This window comes from Petaurus breviceps, unplaced genomic scaffold (assembly GCF_028583685.1).
Source record: "Petaurus breviceps papuanus isolate PSGF00001 unplaced genomic scaffold, PetGlider_PUasm1.0 90849, whole genome shotgun sequence".
Classification (NCBI taxonomy): domain Eukaryota; kingdom Metazoa; phylum Chordata; class Mammalia; order Diprotodontia; family Petauridae; genus Petaurus; species Petaurus breviceps.
The window spans coordinates 14,936,704-14,949,099 of record NW_027187361.1 but is presented as its reverse complement, the minus strand read 5'-3'; the positions used below and the strand labels follow the sequence as shown (position 1 = coordinate 14,949,099).

Below are 12,396 nucleotides of genomic sequence, written 5' to 3'. Positions count from 1 at the left end.
TTTCATTTAATTGTTTGTTTTAAATCTTGCTGAATGGGGCAGCTATGTGGCACAGTGAGTAAAGCATCAGCCCTGGAGTCAGAAGGACCTGAATTCAAATCCAGCCTCAGACACTTGACACACTTAAGAGCTGTGTGACCTTGAGCAAGTCACTTAATCCCAACTGAACTGCCTTCCCCTCTGCAAAAAAAAAAAATCTTGCTGGAGTTTACAACATTTCCTTCTCCTTTAAAATACTTGACCCTGGTACTCTACAGTTATGTGCTTCTTTGTTGTATTTGGTGCTTGAAGATAGATTCAAGAGAGAAAAAAAGAACTTCTGCTTAGTGAGAGGTTCATACAGTAAATGCAACTATTGAAGTGACTCATTTCAAAATATAATGTATCATAATTTTCAGTCAATTCCTCTAACTCTTTAACGACCATTCATTCATTTCTCTTATGTTCGTTTTCTTTCTCCATTCCCCCCCTGCATTCCACTTTCATTTCTATGCCTTATTTCATAAAGGTCTGTCTAGATCTCTTCGTATTTCTCATGCTTATAATTTTGATTGCAGTATAATATTTCACTAAATTAATGTATCACAATTTCATTACTATCCCCTATTATAGCATATTTAGATGGTGTTCAGTTTTTTACAATTACAAAAAACCCCCAACAATGTTGCTTTGAAAATCTTTGAAGAAATAGCTTTTTAAAACTAAGCAAGGGAAAAAGGCAATTATTAAGATGAAATTGATCATTTCGATTTCTTATCATTGCAAAAATTATATGCAAACAAAATTCATCATTAATGCAATGAAAAGAAGGGAAATAGCCTAATGGGAAAAATATTTGTTTCAAATTATTTGGATAGGCAACATATATATGGACACATGTATGTATATAACTAAAAGCCATTCCCAAATAAGGCTCAAAAATATAAACAGAGAAATACAAATAAAATAACACTTAGGTTTCACCTTATTCCTAGTAAATTGGCAAAGAGAACAAAAGGTGGGAATAGTTCATTTTGAATTGAATGGGTAAAGACAGGAAAAGAAATATATTTTTGGTAGAGCTATGGATTAGTACAATTGTTTTGGAAAATAATTTGGAATTATGAAAATAAAGTGGCTAAAATACCTAGAACCTTTCACCTGGAAATTCCACTAATTGGCATGAAATTCCCCAAGGAGGAGAAAAGAAAGATGGAAGGAAGAAAAGAAGGAAGGAAGGAAGGAAGGAAGGAAGGAAGGAAGGAAGGAAGGAAGGAAGGAAGGAAGGAAGGAAGGAAGGAAGGAAGGAAGGGAAGGGAAGGGAAGGGAAGGGAAGGAGGGAGGGAGGGACGGGAGGAAGAAGGGAGGGAGGAAGAAAGGAGGGGAGGAGGGAGGAAGGGGATGAGGAAGGAAGGAAGGAAGGAAGGAAGGAAGGAAGGAAGGAAGGAAGGAAGGAAGGAAGGAAGGAAGGAAGGAAGGAAAAAGGAAGGAAGGAAGGAAGGAAGGAAGGAAGGAAGGAAGGAAGGAAGGAAGGAAGGAAGGAAGGAAGGGAAAAGGACAAAAAGAAATGCTCTATGTAAACAAAATACCCATAAATGCATTTCTTGTAGCAAAAACTGAAAACAAAGTGGATGCCCATCTATTGGGAAATGGTTAAACAAACTTTGCTCTATGAGAATAAAAGAAAATTATTATGCTGTATGAAATCTTATGAATATAGAGAAGCATGAAAATGCTTTCAAAAGAACTGAAAATGAATATTATAAAAGTACAAAGAACACTCTTGACTCTAAAGAAGATATATGGGATGCCATCTCCCTCTACTACTTTTCAGACATTGAGGGGTTCATGGATGTGGAATACTGCATATAATGTCAACATTTTTCAATATTTTACTGGTTTTGCTGAAATTGTTCTTATCTTCCTCTTTTTTATTTCTTCTTTAAAAGATTCTCTGTGATGAAGAAAGACTATAGAAGGATATTCTGGTGATAAAAACAAAAACAATTTTTAAAATATCTAGCTGTTGCAGATAGGTAAGAGAGGATGAAAACCAAAAAAGCGATTTGATAATTATTAGGTCATTTTAGAAGGTACCTTTAATAGAACAACAGTCAAATTGTAAAAGTTTAAGTAATGCAAACTAACTAGATAGTTGAAACATTTAGTATACACTTACTAAGTGTTAGAGGGGTGGTAATGAGGAAGAGGAAGTAAAAAAAAATCAGGTGTAAAAATATTTATAAGAAGTTTGGAAAGAAACAGAAGAGAAAGATAGGATGATGGTGTAGTGCCAACATGATATTCACAGCACCTACAATGACTATGAATATACCAGAATAATTCTGAATGGCAAAATATCACAGACTCCCCACATAAAAGACAGAACCAAAGCATTCATTCAAACAGCAGAAAGCTGAATCCCAACACAGAAAGCCAAATCCGTCACAGAACAAAGAAATATATACACAATAACAATTCATGGGGCACTGCCATCCCCAAGCCTTCCCCCTGCTAGGCTCCTCCACAAACAACCACTCACAGTTCACTACCTGCTTCCTCTCTCCCTCAGCTCTAACTGTTCTGACCAACTTCCTCTCAGCTGTTATCCAACTCTGCCTCTTCCTGTTCCACCTGTTCAGCAAGCGCCTCCCACAACAGGCTTCATGGGATTCAGATTCATGTAATTTAGACTTCCTTGTGACTTAAGCAGGTCACATGGGCTTATTAATGGATTGGAAAGATCTTCCCATTCTATTAACAATACATTAATTGTACAAATGACTGAGTGGCATTTTTTGTTTAATCATGGAGAACTGAGAATGTTTGTACGTACATGGTAAGGAGATAATGGAGAAGAGATTGAAAAAAAAACATGTGAAAGAGGGCATGGTGGATGGAGCAACATTCTGGGGGAAGAGTCAGGTAATAGGGGGAAAAGGGCACAAATAGAGGGATTACTCTCAGGGAAATAAGAATAACTACTTCTATAGCCAGAGAGAAGGAAGAGAAAGGGGGAGATGATCCTGAGAAGTTTTAAAAACTAGAGTAAGGGACTAGAGGGAGATCCTATGGAATTCCCTCAAATCTTCTCTGTCAATTGAGAGGCTAAACCATGTATTTTGTTTTAGGGCTGGGTGGGGGAGCTAGATTTGGCAGCCTAAGAATACAGAAAAAAAGGTTTTTATATAGTTGATTCCTTTAGTTGGGAAGAATAAAATATAATTCTTATTTGACGCTAGAGAGATCTAAGCTAGTTATGTACTATGAAATTGAAATGAGCAAAATCAGCTCGAATTTATGATTTTCTCCACTGAAGTATATTAATATGGGAGTAGGATAAGAGACACTGGATTTGAGAAATTATCTTTGGAAGAAGAAAGGGCAGGTTAGCAGGTCATTGGCACAAGGTATTGTAATAAAATAGCTGATCTCAACATTAAAGTACTTGGTTATGCTGTCAAGGTGTCTTCTCAAAGATGCCTTCCCTGCCTGTCAAATCAATGGCTAATTAGCTAGAGCAATTTCTTTATGAAATCTGTGCTCCCAGCATCCCCTACATTTCTGTTTCAAAACTTGTTTGTCACTGGGGCTTTTCCTTTTCCTTTCTCAATGCTGTGAATGTCTGGAAAAGACAACAAAACTATGTCCCAGGTACTGTCCCAGGTGCTAAGGATATAAAAACAAAAGTCAATCTCTTCTCTGAAGGGGCTTATATTCTACCAGGATAAACATGCATGTACAAATGAATACAAAATGCCTGAGCAATGGATAGAATGACTGCTGAAAGACTCACCAAAGTCTTCATATGGAAGGTGGCTCTTGAGTTGAACTCTGAAGGAACCTAGGGATTTTAAGAAGTAAGAGAGGAAGTCATAGAGAGGTCAAGAAGGATGTAACAGACTGGCAAAAAGCCACTGGATAACAAGCTTCAATCCGTTTTATTTCATAATTGGCAGTATAATAATATTTAGTACTTTCTAAATGGCTATTTGTGTCCAGCAGTAGGAGATACTTTATTTTCACAAGCAAAACGTATTCCTCTTTTAGATAGCTCTGTTCGGAAGATTTCCCTTTTGTTGTTTTTCAGTCATTTTTATTGTGCTGATCCTTCATGACCCCATTTGGAGTCTTCTTGTCAAAGATACTGGAGTGGTTTGTCATTTTCTTCTCCAGCTTATTTCACAGATGAGGAAACTGAGGCAAACAAAGTTAAGTGATTTGCATAAGGTCACACAGCTAGCAGGTATCTGAAGTCAAATTTGAATTCAGGTCTTCCTGATTCCAGGCCTGGCTCTCTGCACCACCTAGTTAACCCCAGATTTTCTTTATATCAAACCAAAATCTGAAAAGTAACTTCCACTCATTGCTTCTAGTTTTGCCAGTTGGGGCCAAGCAGAAAATATACTCTGCTCTTCTATATGAGAGCTCTTCAAATACTTGAGGTGACAACCCATGTCCTTTTCCCTAACCCCAAGTTTCTCTTCTCCGGGTTTGACATTGCCAATTCTTTTACTATGCTGGCTTCATTAGACCCATACCTAATGTTATGTTCTATGGATATATGGATATATAATGGATATGTTCTAATATCTGAAGAGTGATTGAATTACTTTCTCAAAATGTGGTGCCCAGAATGGAACACAATACTTCTAATGTTTTTGTCCATGATAGGATTATCACATCCCTTGTTTTGACCACTATTCCTCTATTAACGCAGGGATAGATCATTTTGGTTTTGTTTTTGACGTCTCTTCTGCCATGTCTTGACGGATCTTTATCTTTCAGTTGTTGTTGGAGTAATTTTTCAGTTGTGTCCCACTCTTCTCAACTCCATTTGGTGTTTTGTTTTGCTTTTTGGCAAAGATATTAGACTGGTCTTCTCTTTTCTTATCCAGCTCATTTTACAGATGAGGAAATGGAGGCAAACAGGGTTAAGTGACTTGCCCAGGGTCACAAAGCTAGTAAGTATCCAAGGTCAGATTTGAACTCAGGAAGATGAGTCTTCCTGCCTCAAGCCCTGGCACTCTATTCACTATACTAACTAGCTGCCCTTTATTGATGAATATCCTTCTTAGCTCTGAATATCCTTCCCTTGCTTTGGCAATCCAAACTTCCTGTTGTAAATAATTACATGGATTACAAACATCTAATTTTGTTATAAATTCAGACCTGTGCTACCAATGGAGATTAAAAATATCTAAATGTGTTACCATTTTAGACCTAAGCCTAGATGAAACTGGCCCAACCCATTAATCCTTCTCAACTTTATGGCGTTTGCAAATTTGATAAGTGTGCTAGCTATGGCTTTATTCAATTCATTGACAAAAATGTTAAAGAGTATAGGGATAAAGATACACCCCAAACAGATCTGAACTGAAGATCTCCCCAAGCAGGTTTATATCAACCTGAAAATTTCTCTAGCTCACCTACAAGAATAACATATGAGAAACTTTGTCAATACTATGTAGAAATAATGATTTACTGAATCTTCAGTATTTCCCTGATCTAGAAGTCTAATGAAACTTCAAAACAAAACAAAAACAGAAAGTTTGAGATTACCTGTCCTTGATGCATCTATGTTATATCTCTTACCAGGCTAACAAAAAAAAAAAGTTTCAATCACCACCTAAGAATTTGCAGTTTCTAGTTTCATCTTTCCATTTTTGAACAATATTTGCCAATCATCAATTTTGAGAAATTTTTTCTCTTACTCCATAATCAATATAGGATCCCAGAATTCATATAATACCTATCAATACTCTGTGCTGAATTATCCTCAGCTTCATGGTGAACACATTGAGTAAGATGTTCTTTACATTTTTACCATATGCTTATATGCATTTTCCTTATACATAGTTTTATCATGCCTTTAAGCAGAGAGGGAGCTCTAGAAGCTATCCCACATCACTGTTATTTTATGCCTCTAGAAAAGACTTTTGATCAGTTTCTCCAAACTCATCATTCATTTTCTCCTTTGGACCAGGTTGACCAATAAGAGCCTAGGAAATTCAGAATCACATTTTTTGCCCTAGTAACTTTTGTTTTTTTTACTTTTTTGGAGGGCAATTGGGGTTAAGTGACTTGCCCAAGGTCACATGGCTAGTTTTTGTGTTACATGTCTAAGGCCAGATTTGAACTCAGGTTCTCCTGACTCCAGGGCCAGTGCTCTATTCACTGTGCCACCTAGCTGCCCCACTATTGTAACTTAGAGGACATTTGAGAAACACAGATTTCCCAATAGAAATGAAGTCATCTCCATGGACCTGGCCTTCTTAGAGGCTCTCCAGGAAAAAAAAAAAAACCTCCCTTGCTAATCAGGGTTCAGAAGGCATTTTAAGATGACAGCCTTCATATGCAAAGCTCAAATGGCATATAGTAAGCACTTTGAAGTCTTAGGATGTTCTAGGGCCCTAGTCTTCCATATTAAGTTCCAGAGAGTATCCATGGGTCAGAACTTTTCCCAGCCATTTTCAGAGTGTGCTCCAGTATTGCAACCCTCTGAGCTGAGGTCATGTCAATATCTTTGGACAGTGTTCCAAAACCTCCAACTTCTCCCACATGGAACTCCAGGACCATACCTTCCCCAGTGCTGTCTAGGGAGTCTACAGACTTCCTGTCAGTTCTCAATGAACACAATGCTCTCTCCTTATCCTTTACTATACTATTATAATAATTTGAAATAAGTATCAAGGCTTCAAGGATGCTCATGTGGTCACATTTATATAGATACAAGTGAGTTTGACTCAGACATTTCAGTAGCCTAGTCTACCATGTTTTATCTAGCTGGGACTGAAGCACAAGAGGAAAAGCTGCTTTTCATACATATGGAAAACTAACTACATAAAAGAAGGTTGAATGGTATCTTTACTTCTATATTCAGTTTTCTATGGTTTTATAGACATAGTTTAAAATGGATGAAGCTGCTTTCAAATGGAGAGAGAGAGAGAGAGGAGAGAGAAAGAAACCTCAGTCATTAAATAACTACATTGTACTATATGCAGGTGGGAATTTAATTCATTTTAACAAATAAGTCCACTGCCTAACACAATGCAAAGCACTTGTTTATAAAGATAAAAATGAAAAAAGACCTATCAAACAACCTCTGTCCTTAAGGAGCTTACATTTTATTGAGTGATATATAAACATGTATCAGCATAAAATAATACGAGGGATGAGAGAGAGGGAAAGCTGACACATAAGATAAACCTTGAAGGAAGGGGCATTAAATTACCAGACAGCAAATTGCAATTTGTCCACCTCCCTAAGCTCCTCTTAGACAAATGATTTACATGCTGATTCCCTGAGGCAAAGAATTTTGGACATTTAATTCTACATAGTTCTATCCAGATGAGAGAACTTCTTAAAATGTTACATTAACAGTAACTAAAATTATGGAACTCATTACATCCTATACCAATCCCTGTGGGAGTCTCTGATTGGCTTTCCTGCCAGTATTTAACATCCCCTACAATTCCTTTTTACCTCATGTGCTAAATACATTTAATTTTTTTTTTCCAAAGAGATATCAAGTATCTCAATATGGGTCTCATATACATATTATTTTACTATTTAAATTTGATATGCAGACCTAATAACACATTGTACAAACTTCTCATTTATCAAGGTTGACAGAAATATTTTGGGTAAAAAACATCTTATCTTCCTGCTTCCAAAGTTATAACAAGATGAGTTACACAAGGTTAATTTTTCTTTCTTAACACTTAAAACAAAATTTGGTGACTCATAAAACAACATTATGAGTAAGGTATGGGCTTCTAAAGCTTAGTGTATGGAGACTAAACCAATTGTGTTGAATATGAACACCTCGCATTTATAGTTAGAAGTATATGAAATGTTTTTTTTCCCTCAATATAAAGGTTCAGAAATAGAGAGAACCATCAAAAATGGTACGTTAAGGTAGTGAAATATTGGGAAACAGTTAAGACTGAGAGATATAGAGTATTTAAAGAAACCTGGTAATATCTATATGAAATCATTCAGAGTCACAAAGGCAGAACTAGAATTAATCAGTCAACAAGCATTTATTAAGCATTCCCATGTGCAATGCATTGTCATCTAGATATGTAAAGAATGAAATAGTTTCTGTCCTCACCGATCTTACAATCTAGCAGGAGAGATAAGAAATACAGAACAAATGCAAAATAATTTGATTCAAGGTAATTTAGAAGGGCACTAATGTTGTTGAGGGGATCAGGAAAGGTTTCATATTGAATACATGATTGCTGTGTTTTGAAGAAAATTCAGAGAGGGATTTTATGAGACATAAGGAGAGGGCATATTTTAGGCATGGAGGAATACGAGCACAAAGGAATGGAGATGAGAGATGGAGGGACATGTAAAGAACAGAGGAAAGACCAATTTGACTGGATTGCAGTGTGTGTGTGTGTGTGTGTGTGTGTGTGTGTGTGTGTGTGTGTGTGTGTAATATATAATAAGGTTGGAAAGATAGTTTGGGGTAAGTCATGAAAGGCTTAAGAGCTCATCAGAAGCAAATGGCAAAAATGACCCAAAAAATTGGTAATGGGCCATGTTGTGGAAGTAGAGGCACACTGATACATTGTTGGTAGAGCTGGAGAAATGGTGTAACCATTTTGGAAAGAAGTTTGGAATTATACAAATAAAGTGACTGAAATGTCCATATCTTTGAACCAGAAACTCCATTGCTAGACTTCTATACCAAGGAAGACATCAATAAGAAGAAAGTCTCTATATACTAAAAATATAGCAGCATTTTTTGTGAAACAAAGTAGACATCTATTGAGGAGTAGCTAAACATATTGTGGTGGTGCAGTTACGTGGCACAGTGGATAGAGTGCCAGGGTTGCAATCAGGGAGACTCATCTTCCTGAGTTTAAATCTGACATCAGACACTTACTAGCTGTGTGACCCTGGGAAAGTCACTTAAGCTATTTGCCTTGGTTTCTTCATGTGTAAAATGAGCCGGGGAAAGAAATCATACATTGCTCCAATATCTTCCCAAAAAAAGAAACCCCAAAGAGGGTCACAAGTCTAAGACAGGATCCAAAGGACTGAACAACAGCAACAAAAACAAACAAACACATATTATAGTACATGAATGTAATGGACTATTACTGTGATGTGAGGAATGATATGTGTGATTAATACAGAGAAAAATGGAAAGATCTACATGAACTGATGCAGAGCAAAGTAAGCAGAACCAAGGAAACAATATACACATACATCAAGATAAATGGAAAGCACAACTACACACAAAAAATAAAAAAGGTAACAAAATAATAACAATTAAGGAGGACTAGAATGAAGAGACTGCCCTTGTGAAAGTAGGAGATCCACAGACATTACGCGCTGCACATATTTTCATACTTTTTTCAATGTATCAATCAGTTGTGCTGAGTTTTTTTTTCCTTCATTTAAAAAAATACTATTTTTCATATGGGTTGACTCTCTGAGACACAGAATTATAGGGTACTTGGGATAACTATGGTGATATAAAAATGGAAAATGTCAATAAAAATTTAATTTATAAAACTTATTTACAAGAAGCTAAGCAGAGCACTTCATATTTTATCCTAAAGACAAAAAGGATCCACTAGAGTAGACTGAGTAGTGGAACGCCATGGTCAGATCTGTGCTTAAAGAAGATCACTTTGGTATTAATGTGTAGGATGGAATGTAGTGGTGAAAGGCTTAAGGCAGGGAGGCTAGTTCAGAGACTCCTGTATTAAGATAGATGATAGGGAATGATGGCCAGAACTAAGGTGGGAAGTATGTGTCAGAAAGGGTTATACGTGAGAGATATGGAAATAGAAGTAGCAGGCTGTAGGAACTGATTAGATATTTGGAGGGAGGTCTAGTAAATAGTATTTGAATATAGTACTGACATTACAAACCTGGGAGAGTAGAATAATGGTGTTGCCTTCAGTTGAAATAGGGAAGTTTGGAAAAAATAATATTTTGGAGGGAAAGTTTTGAAAATATTAATTTTGAGATATCTCTGGGCCATGCCATTTGAAAGGTCTAATCTACAATTAGAGATGCAGGAATAAAGCTCAAGGGACAGGCAGTGACTGTAAGCATAGATCTGTGAACCATCTGCAAAGAAGTGATGAGTTTACCAAGACACAAGACAGTAAGAGAAGAGAAGAGGGACAGAACTTTGAGGAGTAACCACAATTAGGGGGTATCATATGGGATAGGAGTCAGCAAATGAGATGGAGAAAAAAGCAAATATGAAAAAGGGAAAAAGTATCATGAAGAACAAGGAGGAGAGGACCGTTAATATCTAAAGCAGCAGCTAGAGTAAAAGAAATGATAACTGAGAAAATATAATCAGAGTGGAGAAAACAGTAATTGTAAACAAAGAGGCAAAGGAAGTGAGAACGAATGTGTTTACACCATCTATAAAGGCTCAGAGTGCCGGAAAAATAGTCATGATTCTTTATACATTGAAATTAATTTAAGTGTAACTAGTTAGCAAATTTGACTAAGTAGATTTATGGTCAATGCTAATCTTTCAATAAATAAAACTTTTTTTTAATACCTTTAAAGACGTTGCATCCTAAAGTCTAGATTTGTTTTGCTTAACTATCATTACTGTTTACAAGAGTTTTCTTTCTCTTCTTTTCAGCTTTTGGGAAGGAAAGAAATGGAATAAACATTTATATAATGCCTGCTACATGCTAGGTGCTTTACAAGTATATCAAATTTTATGCTCATGAGAACTCAGGTGGTACACGTAGATGTTATTACTGGTTATATTGTTTTTCCTACACACTCTAGCTGTTCGTTTGTGGAAATTTTCAGGGAATGAATGAGTGGAGTCAGTGATATTGTTGTCAAAAAGAAAATAGAAGAATACTGAAGCATTTTAAAGAGTTCACAGAAGAAAACACACAGAAGTTCAGAAAGAAACACAGGTAAGCAAGAAAGCTTTGAAAGTAACATCTGAATTCATGATGTACTCCCCCCCCCCCAAAGCAAGCTTTATGTAATAGTATTTTATGGTTTCACAAATAAGCCTCATATCTGGTCAACTCTATATATGAAATTGTTCATTTTTCTTTTCTTTCTATTGGTATTTAAGTTAAAAAGTTATCAAATTAATTATAATGAATTTAACTAAGTTATAAAAACAAAGAAACATGTTTCTTTCTGTAAAGTTTCATGATTTGGGGGCTAATCATGCTTCCTAAAAATCATATTTTGATTAATAATAATAAAAAACACTAAGAGCCAAAGCCTCTGGGCACTTATGAAAAAAGAAACATTAATCAACGATTAATCATTTTTATTATTTGTCGAGGACTGACAACAGGCTTGACTCTCAATGCCATTAAGAAGACACCATCCCTACCCCAGGGGCTCACAGTCTTAGTGAGGAAGACAGAAAGACAATGCAGATATTACACAGACCAGAGGAGCAGGTGGTCAAGTCTGGAAAGACCAAAGGTCTTTGCTATTTACATTTTTGCTCTCATACCATCCTGTCTCCCTCCTCCTTTGACCACGCCTCCACACAACACCCACACTTTATCCCTTGAGTATGCTTTTTGCCGATAATGTAGCTGCCTGAAGGCTATGCTTAGTGCCCCCAAACCCGTAAAGAAACATTCAAAGCCTGTTTTCATCTGGGCTTGTCAACATGCTTCACAAACAGAGCCAAGGAGAGGAAGAATGCTTTTAAAAGATGCCTCTTCTCAAAGAAATGCATCCCTGTCCTTGCAAAGTAGTGGTTCAGAAACTATTCATTGTATTTTATACATTAACCAGGCTCTGTGAGTAGCTCTCTCAGTCTAGCTCATCAAGATGGAAAATGGAACCTGCCCTTCATAACTATAGTCTAGGTTGGCTCAATTGTGTGTGCTGGGTTATGCTGGCCCCTAAATGATCAATTCCTGGCCTCAAATTTGTAGAAGGGAGTCTCATCAGAGTTATAGCACATTCAGGCTTTGATTCTTTGTCCTGCTTATATTACTGATTCCTCTGGGCAAACCCTTGGCTCCAGAGTAAATTACACTAAGTCAGAAGCCTTTGATAGTCATTGTTTTAAATACTCCCCCCTCCCCCCAGCTGATGCTGTTTAAATGGGCACTCCAAGAATTCCAATTATTGTGGTACATTTATTACATCATGTCCAAGTGTACTTTTAAAAAGGATATTGGAGTTCTTTTGCAGATGCCATTACATAAACTTCAATAGGCCAGATTCTAATCTTATTCTCTGTTGCAAGCTTTCCTATTAATGAAAAAAAGAAGTGAGAGAGAGAGAGAGACAGACAGACAGAGAGACAGAGAGACAGAGAGGGAGAGAGAAAGAGAGGGAGAGAGAGACAGAGAGAGAGAGACAGAGAGAGACAGAGAGAGACAGAGAGACAGAGAGAGAGAGACAGAGAGAGAGAGAGAGAGAGAGAGA

At 36.7% G+C, this 12,396-nt stretch overlaps 1 long non-coding RNA gene across 1 annotated transcript in view; it reads right to left on the bottom strand.

Moving 5' to 3' along the window:
* LOC138149850 (uncharacterized) overlaps positions 1–12,396 on the bottom strand; it is a 284,229-nt gene that overhangs the window by 42,884 nt on the left and 228,949 nt on the right. Inside the window, exon 2 of the long non-coding RNA XR_011165437.1 lies at positions 3,776–3,823. This is a non-coding gene — a long non-coding RNA (uncharacterized lncRNA). The remainder of the gene's footprint in view (positions 1–3,775; positions 3,824–12,396) is intronic.